This window comes from Pleurodeles waltl, chromosome 3_1, assembly GCF_031143425.1.
Source record: "Pleurodeles waltl isolate 20211129_DDA chromosome 3_1, aPleWal1.hap1.20221129, whole genome shotgun sequence".
Lineage (NCBI taxonomy): Eukaryota > Metazoa > Chordata > Amphibia > Caudata > Salamandridae > Pleurodeles > Pleurodeles waltl.
This window is the reverse complement of record NC_090440.1, coordinates 1,932,928,604-1,932,943,824: the sequence shown is the minus strand read 5'-3', so window position 1 is coordinate 1,932,943,824 and position 15,221 is coordinate 1,932,928,604. Positions and strand designations below refer to the sequence as shown.

General features: G+C 45.1%; 1 protein-coding gene across 3 annotated transcripts in view; it reads right to left on the bottom strand.

Annotated features, from left to right (window-relative positions):
• The window catches only part of LOC138285803 (adenine phosphoribosyltransferase-like), a 204,083-nt gene that overhangs the window by 115,921 nt on the left and 72,941 nt on the right, over positions 1–15,221 (bottom strand). The window contains exon 2 of one of the 3 annotated variants that reach the window (XM_069226194.1): positions 12,232–12,374. The exons of the other annotated variants lie outside the window; for them this stretch is intronic. The gene's annotated coding sequence lies outside the window, so the exon portion shown is untranslated. The remainder of the gene's footprint in view (positions 1–12,231; positions 12,375–15,221) is intronic. 3 annotated transcript variants of the gene reach the window in all.

Here is a 15,221-nt window from a genome sequence, read left to right as displayed (position 1 = left end):
GGAGCATGGGGTTGGAAAGATGAATGAAGGGTGGGATGGATACACAGAGATGAATGTGGGTGAGTGTTCAGATGTAATTGGGGCTAGAAAAAGTGGTAAGATTATATGCATGGGTAGGTGTTTTTTAAGGTGGATTAGTGGCTGAATGGATGAGGATGGAAATGAGGATAAATGTGGATAAATAGAAGGATGGATTTGAATCGAAGTGTTTATCTACATGGCTAGATGGAACTGATTGGGGTGGATTATCAATGTAAATGAGAGGCTGGATGGATGAGAATGGAGATGGTGCTTGTGAATAGAAGGTTAGATGGATGTTGATCAATGTAAATGGATGGCTTAGTGTATGGCAAGGAGATATTTTTAAATGAGGAGGATATGGATGGGCATCAGGATACTGATCAGTGCAATGTGGATGTAGGGCTGGAAGGAAGTAAATGAGTAAGGGGCTGTTGCTTGATATGGATAGATGGCTATAAGGATGTAGGAGTTGATTGATGTGGGTGAATGGATGCAAATGAAAATGTTGACTTAAGAGGATGTGGTTTTGTAAGGAAGTGGAGGAAAATGTTGATAAATGAGGAAGGATGGCCTGATGGTTCTGCATGTTGGTTGGTATGTATGGATAGCCAAATGGATATTTATAGTCACATTCACTGCCATTGATGTAGATGGATGAATAGAAGCAAGTAGATGGGGAGTGGCGATCCATGTGTGTGGCCTGATGGATGTGGGTGGAGATGTTGATTCATATGGATGGATGGTCACATGGATATGGATGTGCATCAGAATGTTCACTGATGTGGCGGATATCTGGATGAATGGAGATAGGGATTTTGATCAATGTGGAAGGACTCTGGACTGATGTGGATAGATGGCTTGTTGGGTGCTTGTGATCGAGAATAAGGATCAATGTGGTGAGATGGCTGAATAAATGAAGCTGGGAACACCCATGGATGGTTGAATTGATGTTTATAGATATGTGGCTGATACAGATGTATTTAGCTAGCTAGATGGATATCTGTGGAAGGGCAGAAGAAGACATGCAAATGGATACTGGGAAGTTGCCTAAGCTTACCGTTACACTAGTTAGTTAGCCAACGCCATTTTGTGTGCCCATGTTAGCCATAGTTGTGCAAGTTATGCCACTTCTGATGTATCTAGCTTCTCTCTCATGTTTCGCAACTCGAAGCAAAAATTCAAGAGTGTTGAACTGTTTCTGAATGTAGTTTCACTCTTCCGATGAGAATGGTGTACACATTTTATAATCTACCAGTTTCAATTTGACAGATGTTCAATATTGGTGCCTATTTGTAAAAACCTATAAAATCATTCCTGTCTGAGGGTTTTGGGGGTTGAGGGTCGAGTATTACATGCATAATTATGGCAAGGCGAACCTGCACCGCTCAATCTGATTAATCACAGACTATATGTGCTTCAATAAACGTGATCAGAATTTGGTAGGCTGGTACGCTGATTTTCTTTGACAATACTTGGACAGGCATGGATTGGTGGTTCAGTATATGTGTATAGATGGATAGATGAATGGATAATAGATAGACAGATAGACAGATTTGGGTAGATGGGGGATGGGCAGATGTGGCTGGAGATGAATATTGACAATGTCAATGGAAATAGACATGGTGATTTGGATGTGGACGCAAGGGTGGGGATGACTGGAAATAGATGGATGTGCCTGTTGAAGGTTGTGGAAAGGGAATGTGGGAGGATGTGGATGGATGGTAATGCATAGATGGGGATGTGGATGCTCAGACATAAACTGATGCACAATTGAGTATGTGTGGAGGTGCACATGGCTGACATGCCTTTTGAATGAAGTTGCATGCAGGTGGATATGCAAGTGGAAAGATGTCAGGAGGTGCAATTGGAAGTTAATTGATTTGATAGGTATAGATACGAATAGATGTGAGGTGATGTAACTGCATATTAGCTGAATTGAACTCCTATCTGTGATTGAGTTGCTAGGAAAGAAATTCTCCAGTCTAATAAAATGATGCTTCAGTCCAATCATACTAATCGCAGACTGTGTGCTATATAAATGTTAATAACGAGGATGGGTGTGCAAATGGATGAATAACTGCATGTGGATAGACAGGTGTAGATGCAGTTGATGTGGGTATGGATGTGCATGTGGATGGAAGCTATAGACTCGTAGATCAATGGAGGGGCATGTGGAAGGATGGAAGTAGAAGTACTGGTATATGTAGAATGATGCATATGTGGATGGCTGGACGGACATATGAGGATAGATGGAGGACAAGGATGGCTAGATACGGATGAGGTGCATGTAGAAGGACGGAAATAGAGGGATAGATTTTACAAATGTCTGGATGTGGATGGCTGTGGACAATGAAGATTTATGTGAATGGATGAGCATTTGATGGATGCAGGGGTTTGTGAATGATGTGATTATGTATGGACACTTCATTGTGGTTTAGGGGGCTAGGATCTGTGCATGTTGAAGGATACAGACGAATGTGTGGAATGGTATATGAAAGGATGGCTGTTGATGGCTTATATGTGAATGATATGTAGACAGAGGAGCAAGTGGAAGAGCACGTGGATAGGTGTGAATGTGGAGGGATTTGTTAATCTGCATGAATGTCAGTATGTTTGGATGGATGTGGACTGATGTGTATCTGGATGTGGACTGATGTGTATCTGGAGGTGTACGTGTGTGGATGGATGCCTGTGTGTGCTGGAGTGCACATGGGTGAATGTAGACTAGGTTTAATGTTGATAGAGATGGTGATAGAGATGTTGATCAAGGTGGATCAGAAGGAGGATTGACTGACGGGATGTTTAGCGTTATCTTTTTTTTCCACGAGTGATTCCTGGTGACCATCACTTCATTGGAGTATGTTTGCTCCCTTCTGAATTAAATACGATCTATTGCATCAAATACCTAACCAGTAGTGCCATTTAATGGGTGGTTCACTGTGTATCAGGATAACTTAACTGGAATATTTTTAAACCAAGAACGTCAGCAGACACCTTCTAAGTGGGCCAGTTACTTTGTCCTATGAAAACACCTTCTCTGATCCAGGAGATTTTGTCTACAAATACAATATCGCAGGGTGAATCCAGTATGCATGTGTAGGCGCTGCTCAAATAAGCAGGATGTGTGAAAGATGCATGGCAGGTGCAATAAGTGATGGGGTGGTTGGCTGTCCTTCAGGGTCGTGTGGAATGCAGAGACAGCCTTCTTTGTACTCCTTGGCGCAGGCAGATAGGATAAGCATTAGGAATCAGTTGATCTACGTCTACCATTTCAGTCTGTGCATCACACAGCAGTACTGGCAGAGGTATGCTGAAGTGCTGCAGCACACAGCTTGCAGAGTATGGTGCAGAGTCGGCACGAGTACTGTTTACCACACTTGCTGCATTTCAGTCTGCCTCATCTCAAGCCGTGAGCATCTCAACAGTACTACAATGCCCTTAGCTTCCAACATCGATAAGCAACAGAAGTCTAGAACTGAGGCACATCCAGGCTACCCAGGTAGAGACTGGGGTGGCATGTTATAAACAAAGATGCAGCAGCTGTATGTCAAGTCAACAGCACCTGGGCCCCAAAAATGCACAGGTTTAAAAGCATCACCCAAGCCAACAACATTATAAATTATAGTGTAAACCCACTACTGTGAGCAGAGCAGACTAAAATTCAAGCAGACTGCTAGAACGCACTACAATCAGCTGAAACACTTGATTGCATAAATAGTGTAGCACAGTAGTTTGATCCTCTAATCGCATGAGCCAACTGAAATAATCAAGCTGATACCTAAAGTTGGTCTTGATTTTTCTAGGACACAGATCCTCCCATCCAATAGTCGAATTTTCTTCAAAGAACATTTTCTCATCACATTAGTGTTGCCAAGAACCAATTCCACTGAATTCCAGCACTAAGGGCCATATGTACGAACACTTTTTCCCATAGACACAGCATGGGGAAAAACCTTTGCTACATCTGGCCCTAAGCGTCAGAACCCGAAACGCACTTAGGGTAGTGCAAAATACTCGAAGGACAAACAGGTTACAATATGTCCAATGCAGGCACTTGCATACGGTACTGTAAATGGTACTATTTTGTTACCATAAAATGTATTGCTGTGAAAGTGGCGTTAAATACAAGCTTTAAATACAAGTTTGTCGGTGATTCATATAGTCTAGGTGTGGTCTATCTTCAATAAAAATGTGCTAGTTCCATAAAAATGTCCCATCTGGTAACTATATTTAGGTATTCATCCTTTAGTCCATCAAAGTTTAAAATGAGCACAAGACATAGAAACAGGGAGGGGTCAAAAGTAAACGAGTTCAAAATCAGAAACATGATGCTAGGCCTTAGCTATGGAATAATCTCCATGCTGGCGTACTATAAATCTAAGAGAGGACAGGGGCTGCCTGCTAGCGGCCTCCTGCCAGCCGCCACCTCTCAGTGCTCCACAGCTACAGACAACAAAGATTCCTCAAGCCCTGGCCCTGTAAACAGTTGCTGCGACAAGTTCACCATGCTTGGGGTGCTGAACTGCCCGCTGTAGTCTGTCACAAGCCCAGGAGGGCACTGAGGTGCCAGAGTCCCTTGCAACAGATACCCAGCTGTCAAGAGCCATGTCAACTCCAGGGGAGCAGGTGCGGCGTGGGGGGCATCGGCCAAGGGACCGGGCCGAATCCTAGTTAACAGTGGTGCTATGCATCTAGCCAGCACACACGTGTTAGCTCAGTCCCGCTATCTGACTGCCTGAGGTTCAAATCCCTCCAGTACTGGGTTGTATTTATAAAGCGCGTGATAAGCGTTGCAAAGCTCTCCAATTTACACTGGGTTCCCAGACACCCTCCAGGAGTGTTTGGCTGAGATGGGTGTTTGTTGTAGCTACACCTATGTGTGAAACAGCCAGTGAGTTTGGAGACGTGCTCTAACCATAGTGGTACATCAGGAGACGCAGATGTGCTTGTGGATCTTCTGCTGTCCTGTTCATTGAAGAAGAAACCACCACTTTTGTGGGTCATTGGGTCCACGTGTAAACCCACCCAGCACTGACAAACGCAGAGCCCCAAAGGCACGGTTAAAAGTGACCAAAGACTAGTGCCAAAGCCAGGATGAAAATGATCTGCTTCAATGCACTTGACCATATCTCCTCCTCTAGCATAATATAAAAGACTTGGTGATTATGCTCACCCTGAAAACACTCAAAAGCACCCTAGTTTGCAGCGAGGCACTATCAAAGTATCTTCACTGATGAAACTAAATCACTGTTTAGTCCACAAAATAATAGAGGTAGGATATAGAACTGCATGTCATTCAGAAACTGGGGATACACAGCTGAGCTGGTGGACAGATAACAAACAAGCAAAGACAGGACGCTGGATGTTTTATTTCTTGGAACTAGTGGCACAGTCACAATGGTCCAAATAGATAAGCCTACGCCCATCGTTCTTGCAAGTCCAATAAACTGAGCAGTGGGACATTCGTAACAATGGTTAGTAAAAGCACTACAAAATATCTAAGCAGTGGCATGAAGACATTCTGGAGTGTGATGCAGGATTGCAAAGAAGGAGGCATGACAGAAGCCAGCCTTGGGAGGGTGGCGGTCCCCAGGGCCATGTATGGCTCCAGAAGGGGGGGCTGCGCGTCTCCCCTCCTTTTCTATTTAGCCCCAGGGAGGTGGTGGTCCCTGGGGCTGACGGTCGGCATGGATCCCATCCTTAAATCATTTTGTAGCTGCTGGGAGGTGGTGGTCGCCAGTATGTTGGGGGGGGGGATACTTTTTGCACATAGCCCCGGGGAGGTGGCGGGGCAAGGGGGGCAGCAGGACTCCCCCTATTAATATTTTAATAAGTTGCCCCGAGAGGTGGTGATCCCCTGGGCACCGGTGGGCTGCGTGGCCCCTCTGCCTACTTTTCACACATAGCTCTGAGGATGTGGTGGTCCCTGGGGCCCAGCGGGGTCTCTGGGACCCCCCATTAGTTTTTTTAAGCATGCACCCATGGGGTAATGGTGGTCTCCGGGTTGCGGAGGGTCGCTGTGAGAAAACTAGGATAATTGCAGAGGACCCCAAACCTTTTGCCCCCATTTTTCACTTTTTGCTTGTGTTTTCTGGACTCCGATATTGCCCTGCGTATTGCTAAAATATTCTGTGTAAAATGAGTATGCAAATTAGGCGAATTATAATTGGCAGTATCAACCTACCTATACGTCCCTAGTATATGGTAGGGCATGTAGGTTTAGGGACCCCAGCACAGGTAGTGCACTCATAGGTGCACTGCTGAGGTGCCCAGTGTCATTTTAAAGGCATGCCTGTCTTGCTGGCTGCTTTTAAACTAAAGTTATATGCAAATTAGACTTTGGAACTGAAAGCACTTCCAAAGTCTTCAACTACCTTATTGGTACATATGAGTCACACCTGAGGTGTGCCCTAAGTGCCTCTAGGGTTGGGTGCCATGTAACTATAAGCAGGGAACTTATACAAATTGTTTTAGAAGCCCTGGTGAGGTAAAATAGACAAATTTGTGTTTTCCCTCGCTTTAGTGAATGGGCTCCATAGGCTAAAATGGGGAGACTTTATTTTAATTAACAAAGTCCCCATAAGAGCCAGATTTCTTGAGTTTGGTTCCAAATTAATTGCTATAATAAATCTCATGACTTGCCATTGTTGGATTTAATATAACTATAGTTCAGGTAAAGAGTTTTAAAACTCTACCAGAAAGATGCCAACTTCAGCTCTGTAGTGGCCTTCTCTGATTGGCCAGCCAACCTGGTCTTCAAAGGCAGAGAAGGACATATGGAGCAGCTCGAGACCGCTCCCATTTCCTGCCACCCCAGACAATTAGGTGCCCTCTTGATTAGATTAAGAGAGGGCTGAAGAGGGATATGCTTTGGACTTTTAGCCACACCAGTGGGTGGGCTCCGCCAGATCTAACCTCCAAAAATCACTTTCAGCCATATTGGATTTTTGAAGAATGTTGCTCCCTGGGATTGCTATGGGGCAAGGCAGTGAGGGAAATCAGAGCAAGCAGTTGTATACATTTTGTTCAGTAATGCAGGGGTTAGATAAGCAGAAAAACATCACTTACAACGCAGTCAATGCAATGCAATGCATTTACCACACTGCCATTACCAGGCATATGCATTTAGTCCGCATGCCTTTACTACGCATATGAGTAGTGAAGGTAGAGCGAGCGGTCTAGCTGTCCGGACAGAATAGGAAGGAGCAGAGAGCAGAAGAGAGAAAGGCAAGTGGGGCTGAGGCAAGGTTTGGGGGAGAGGGATTGGGGTAGTTTTTAGGCCCCTTGCAGATTCAGGTAGTTTTTAGGACAGGGCGGGGTAGGTTTTGGGGTTCAGGGCAGGGGGTCTTTGTAGTTTTTAGAACAGGGCGCAGTAGGTTTCAGGGTTCAGGGAGGGGCGTTGGGATAGTTTTTAGCACCGGGTGGGGTAGGTTTTAGGGTTCAGAGCAGGTAGTTTTTAGGACAGGTCAGGGTAGGTTTTAGAGTTCAGGTGGGGGTAGTTTTTAGGACAGGGTGGGGTAGGTTTCAGGGTTCAGAATGGGGTGGGGGAGGTCGGGGTAGTTTTTGGGAAAGGGCAGGGTAGGATTTAGGGTTCAGGGAGGGGGCGGGGTTTCTGGGCAGTTTTTAGGACAGGGTGGGGTAGGTTTTAGGGTTCAGGGCTGGGGGGGTCAGGTAGTTTTTAGGACAGGGTGTTCTTTTAACAAACATGCTTTTACAACACAATTCGTTGTAAAGGCATGTGTGGTTCAGGCATGTATGATCCAATCATACAAACATCAGATAAGGATGATGGAGAATGTTTTGTTGAATATATTGAAACCTGGCATTGGCAGAAATCTCATGATTTTTTTTTCACATTTCTTTTGTGCAAAAAGGTGGCCAGCATCAGTTGCTCGCCTGTCTTGACCAACCAATGAGTTTTAGGAGAGGCTCAACACCTCAATGACAGCAATTAAATCATTTGAAAAACAGAAGACGCCACAGAGTTTGCTCCTCTGGTTACAGCGTTCAAGGAGACTTAGGCAATGTGCAGTTTGGCTTCGGATAGATATTCTCTCTCTGCCACCGTATATTCATTGTTCATTTGTCAGTTTACACTTCAAAATCTGGAGGAATATTGTCAAAATTGTCCCCCACTCCAAATTCGGGGAGGGCGGGGGAATCTAATCTCCCCATGCCCCCACAGCTCCTATGCCCATGAAAACCAAAACAGGTTTGCGCCTCACCATTTCATGATCTTAGTTTCTTTTGCAGCAGAGTTTGTACATAATATTGCACTGTCAGACCTTAGGCTGCCTTTTACGGACTCAGCTCCTCATGTCTGCCCCTATTACCCTGTTCCTTTTCTGCCGCAGTTGATTTTGCAAGCTTCATTTCCGGCAGTCACTTAAGGCTGCGCACAAACCCGTCCACTAGAGATGTACATTGCCCCTTGCCTAGCACCTGACCAAAATAACCAGCTGGCCTGTGAGTGGCTGCCATTCTACCCACGAAGCCTCCTCTCAATGAAGATTTTTTGAGGCTGAAGTTGGTAGCTGGTATATGCAGAACATCGGGGCCTCCACAGACCCCCAAGAACAACATTACACTATTTCACCATCTACCGGAATTGATGTTGATGCACATGAACGAACCTGGCTGTGCAGGTTTCAGTTTTCACCTCTTCACCCACATCCAGCCCATCTCATATATGACATCACTCCATATAGCTATAATTTCATCACTAATGTCAACATAACAGTGGCTGTCAAAATTCAGCAGGTGTTGTGGAACCGGGACCATGGGCTGCGAGGAGCCAGTTTCGGCGTAAATGCAGCAGATTAATACCAGACAAGCAGATAATGTATGCCCATTTTGCTTTCCTTGCACTAGGGCCTTGGCACCTTGGTAAGGCCCCTGCACCCATCTCAATCTGGAGCTCACTTTCAGCTACACTTATAGCGTTCTACACTGTAGGTCTAAACTTCCAACCCCATGAGATCCAGGCTCCTAAAATTTCCTCATGAGAGGCTGAAGAATCCCACAGAAAACTAAAAACTTGTTGGGAATACTGAGTTTACAAGTGTGCCAAACTATAAAGCCCTTCCTTGAGACAGCATGATACATATTTTATAAATGTGCCAAACTATCATAAAACCCTTCCATGGAGGAGCATGATAAATGAGTTATGAGATGCTGGATGGGAATGTCCTCTGCATAAGGCAAAGTTGTGTCCCCTGACCTGCTTGCCCTAACTGCATACCTATTCCCAGTGCTTTAAATCGGCCGGTACTGTCCAGTACTGAGTACCAACACTTTTTTTATTTTGAGAGGGAGAGTACCAGCACTTCTCAGGAAAAACGTAATCCTTTTAATTAGAGAGTACCAACACTTCTCAGAAACAAGCAGGTAGTCTGGTACAGAGTACCGGCACTTATATTTTTCCATTTCAAGCACTGCCTAGGACTGTTTTTTACTCATGCCACACAGCAATCCTGTGTGCGCTTGGGACTACACCCAGTCTTCTGGCAATGATAGGTTCTGGACCTAATCCTGAACAAGGAGGTGCGCGCTAAGTGCACCCTCATAATGATAGGGGACTCCTGTCACTCTTGGGAGTTTCATGCAAGAAGCACAGTGGGGGCAGCATACTATTGTTGGGTAATTATTGTTAGAGGATTTTACATGTAAGAGATGAATGTACTCTTACAGGCCCATTCCTATAAAGATCTGCTACTCATGAGTAACCCGGAATCCTGAACGCGACATCCTGCGAGTTCTACATCTGACCTAGATGTGGGTCTTGCACGAGTGATTCCGGCCTGTTGATTCCATTTTGGAAGCCAAAAGCCTGGACCAGAGTGCAAGGTGGAAGAGAGGTTGCTATTGCAAGGCAGCATATGTGTATTGCTAGCATCCCCTAGAAGGGGGAGGGATTCACCACGTGGTATGGTGAGGAAAGACAGGCTTTTCTTAGATGTGTAAGGACTTTCCTGATACGCAATTCAGTAAATGACTCGGACTAGAGCTGCTGGTTGGTAGATGGCATGGGTACAAGGTGAGGTCTGCAGTATCTGTTGTTGGGGAAAGGAGACCTTTTAAAAAGCACAGATTCTTGTCTCTTTTCATAATCTCTGTGAGTAGTTGTATTTAGCTGGGTGTGGCCTTCTCTCACCTCTTTGTACTTCTGTGGCACTCCACCTAGGGTTGGTCCTGCTGGGCACCTGGACGTGTGTGCCCATGTGCTAGCCTGATGGAAGTCGGGATAAGCACCTGGTGGCTCCTGTGCCATACAAGTGGACCACGTGACCGCAGCACTGGCAGGTATGTTGTTGAGTTGGAGCCAGTCATGAAGATTAAGAGACCCAAGAGGTGCCCTATAGGAATCTCGTGAAGAATTTAGATCGTCACTTCGAGGCACCTTGCATCCAAGAATTGTCATCTACGAGTGTGTCTATCGTGCTCTATAGGAAGCAACAAGCACTCCCAGGAGTGCTGGAGTGAGCTGTATTATGAATCAAGAACCTACTGGAACGCCGAAGTAAGCTGCTATCTGGAGCCCATTGTCTCAACTCCTGCCCAACCCTCTGAACGATGTACTGAGCGCCTGCTGCTGCATGACTACAGAGTACTTCCATGTGCCACCTGAAGGCTTTTGTTACCAGTGAAGTCCATGGGAGGCCTGAACGCAGCCCCTCACACCTACTACAAATTTGGTGAGAGACTGAACTCGGCCTGAGACACTAAGGGCCTGATTTAAGGAAAGTAGAGCTGCACCTAGTGCAGCGCCAATTTCCTTGCACCCCTTAGCGCCCCTCTAACACCACCATGTGTGCACCGTATCTAAGATATAACACACCATGGTGGGAGTTAGGGAACTAGTGTTCAAATTTTTTATGCTAGTTCGGAGCTTTTCACGATTAGCATAAAAAATGGTGATGCTAATCCTGCAAAGCCCATTGAGGTCCATTGTAAACAAAGGAAGCCTCCTTTTAACGCCTGCTCGAAGCAGGCGTTAAAAGTGTCCGAAAAAATGACGCAAAGAAATCGGCTAGATTGCTTTGCGCCATTTTTTCAGCCCCCCTAACAGGGGAACGCCCCCTTTGCATACATTATGCATGGCGCAGGCATAATATAGCGCAAAGTGTTACAAAGTGGTGAAATGCATACATTGCGCCACTTTGTAAATTTGGCGCGTTGATTTTGGCCTTGTTGGGCCGCATTAGCATAAAACAAAATAACACTAATGTGGCACAAGGGGCTCTTTAATCTGCCCCTAAGTGCTAAGACTAAATGGGAGGGGGGAATATGAGCTGCACCCGGTGATCTACCTCGAATGCTAAATGTGGGGGTGGGTGAAGAGCCCAGAACAGGGGGACCCGCAAGTGGGAGGTGAAGGACTAGACAGCAGACGCCCCTAGATCACAAACACTCACCTGTGAACTTTGTATTCGTGCATTATTGATTGTATAGTGGAATTCTGTTTTCTATGTAATAAAGTAATTGTCTTTTCTACAAGGAGAAGCACTGGGTTGGTCACTGATCTTACTGCACTACTTGAGGGGGGTACTATTGATTCTTGAGCCTGAATAACGCCTTACTAACCTCCCTGAGCAGCCTGTGAGCTGGAAAGAGTTGTACTGGACAGTTTGCAGAGTCATAGTATGGCAGACCCCAGAACAGCAGAGGTAAAAGGCCCCAACCTGCACGATTGAAGCCCAGTAACCCTTGCATGCCCCCATGGCCTCCTGAGCGGGGACTGACATGAGATCATATGTTATGCTGAAGTGCATTAACAACTTGCGACAGAATGAAGAAACTGAATTTTCGTGGGAATGTGGAAAGTTGACTGTGTTTAGGAATGGTCACCCTGCCTGTTGTATGGAGCAATTTCTGTGCTTTTGCAGGGTATGGCAGCACCTCTTTGATATAAGCGCCAATAGTCTTTTTATTTTTATTTTTTTACAGTCATTAGACTCCATGAGAATTCCGATTATTTGTACAGTTCGATATTCTCAGTGTTAAAAAACAGGAAGAAGTACAGTGGCAAACAGTCACTGTGAAATACACAAGTTATTTCGAATAGTTTTTGAAATGTAATTCTGCTCAGTACTTACTAGAAATGTTCTTGTGCACATTACATGTTTTTGCGAATTATACTTTCTGACTTCCAAACCAGATCGTGTCCAAGAAGAGGTTCGGAAACATCCCTAATCTCCATCTGGAAATTACCTATAAGCACAGTAGACCAGAACAGGGTTGCTCTCCTCTCTCTTTGATCTCTTAGCTGCCTTTGGACAGTGGATCATGACACACTAATCCAAATTGAGGAAGCTGGAACACAGGGCAAAGCTCTTGTTTGGATAACATTCTACCTACACAAAAAAAAAAAAATATATTATTGATACTCCTCCATTTTCTTCTAAGCCATACAGCATTAAAGTAGGAGTCCCTCATGACTCAAACATCTCACCCATGCTTTTCAACACCTATATGAAATCATTACTGGATCTGATTATATTATATAATTATGCGTATATAAATATGCAGAAGATAGGCAGATACTTCTGAAATTGGAAACCCCAAGGGACATCAGAACATTCACAAACTTCACTTGCCTCCGGGCCGTTGACAAATGGATGACATGGAACCACCTCAAATTGAATACGTCCCAAACTGAAATACCTGTGAGGACTGGAAAACCTATGGTTCTCTCAGCACGTGGCCTGACGATCTAGGACTACCGTCAAAAATATCAAAGAAGAACCCTCTGAATTATCATTGACATCAAGCTGTCAATGAATGTGCTAGTGGACAAGGTAGTGAAACCAACCTTTCTTAGAATGAAGGCGTACAACACATGTTCCCGCAGGTAGGATGCCTCCACACGGTTCAAGCTACCCTCTCTCTTGTCCTATCAAAACTAGATGACACCACTGGTTTCTATCTTAGCTCACCTTTATCAACTATTAGACTACAGAGAATTCCGAAAGTTGCTGCAAGACTACTCCTACATGTGCAGCACCCTATTAGCTTTCCATCCTGGGCAGTATCTGAGCAAGGGCCAGCTCAGTATATAAGCACAATCATCCCCCCTCCCACACACACACATACATACTTTTAATGATGCCTGTTACATGTAGAGAATAGTCAGGTTTTTTTTTAAAGGTTTTTAAGAAATTTCATTCATATCCTTAAACACATATCGCACCATGTACCTTGTAAGATTAACGTTGGAAGAAAAGTAATGTAGGGATGTGGCTACTGGGTGACACCTCCACCCCAAAAACCCTATGAAGTATCATGTTAGTGAGGAGGGAGAGATCCCGCAAGAATAGCCAGCTCCTGACTAATCTTCTGAAGCTGAGATGGTTTTCAGTCGATCTTATGTTTATGGTCCTCCACAGAACAGAATAGTCAGACCTTTTCAGCGTGACCAGTGTCAATTTCGATTTATTGCTAGCCAGGCAAAAGAGTGTTCATTAAGGACTACGACATCTTCGTTACAGTTACATATTGCAGCACACCCCTCAAAGTAATGGCACTGGTATTTTATTTGGCACAGCTGCTAGCCTCTGGAAGATGTCTTAATTATCAGTCTAATAATACTGTTAAAGCAAGGAGAACAGTGCCACGTTGCAAAAATGTGCATAATGCTTATGACCTAAAAAGACTATTCATACCTTTTCTCAATGCCATACTGGCACAGCGAAATAGAACCCATAAGATAACATAGTACCCCCCATTCCTCCGCCTGGCGCTGTTGCTGAATACACAAAGTGCCAGATAGAGAGTGTGTTCTGTTATCCCTTGGAGAGTAAGGGCCATATGTACGAACACGTTTTCCCATAGACACAGAAGGGGTAAAAACCTTTACTACATCTGGCCCTAACTGTGAAGGGCTGACTCGGTTTGTAGTTTAAGACCACACTTGCCTATCCAATCTCAAAATGCGCCAGAGACCCAACTCACAATCCATCAGTGCCAGCCCGAGAGGAGCAGGTGGGGTGTATGGAACGTTGTCCCCAGACACTCAGGTGCAGACCTGGCACTGCATGAGTCAAAAATCTGGTAGCCCTTCCGGCATAGAGTGCCTTTTTTATTACTCGCTGTTTTTTTTTATAATAGCACTACTTCCCGTCAAGGAATTGTAAATCACCGCAATGGCAACGATCCAACACATTGTCCACAGTTTAAATTCCATCTGAAAAATAGCCCAACTCCTTCCCCAAAAAACATCAGGATTGTTGAACTTTCAGCAGGAATGGCCAACTGTAAACGCCCCACTCGGAAAATGTGTGGCAGGTCCAACCATCTTATTCTACAAAGCCCATCAATCTGACCCAAAATAGCATGTATTTGAATCACAATACTGTTAAGTCGTGTAAAACAAGTATAAATATCTATTGGGCTCAGTCCCTGCCAGTACGTGACATGAAACAGGCGTGATTTCATGCAGGACAGATGCCGCAATGCATGCTGGAATACAGCAATTCATTAATCATTAACATCACTGAAGGGTCGCGCGGCCCTGGTGCAGTCTTCTTGTTAAACCCTGCTCCTCATATTCTCATTCTGGACGACCCTGTCGTGCTCCGATTGTTTCGGCTGCCACTCACCAACAAAACATGTCAGAGTTGTGCTCCTTTTAACTCGAATATCTAAGGTCCTCATACAAGGCCGTGGTATGTGTTTAAATAGTTGTCACAGTTGCCAAAAGTTGTCCTGGCATGACTAACGGTTGGTGACAGCTACTTAACACTTGTGGGGTACACGGTACAGCCCTCTTTACCTTTACCTCACCGGGGACACCACCAACCGGCCTTCCTGTGTAAGTGTGTGTAGTATGCTGTGACTGGGCGCCCTGATTACCCACGGTTACTAACGGCGTGCCTGAGCAGTGCTTGGGCAGGAGAGGTTAGGTACTCATGGTCAAGTGCCCCTCTGCGCATGTGGCTTTAAAGGTTGTAGGATGCTCCCTAGGGTGTTTTTTGGTAGCCACAGTTTTGGGTTTTCCCTTTCCTGCCTTTCCCGGTGTAGTGCTCCTTTACTTCCAAGCCCACAAATGAACTATTATAAAGACGAGCGCACACGAGGTTCCGATTTCAATTCCAGCCGACTAGGGCAGGAAGATTACTTTGTGTTCACAGCCTCTGTGCCAAGCCAGTGCCAGGAGGCCCGAGGGAAGCAGCACTTGAACAAAGGCTGCGGCTTAGAAGATG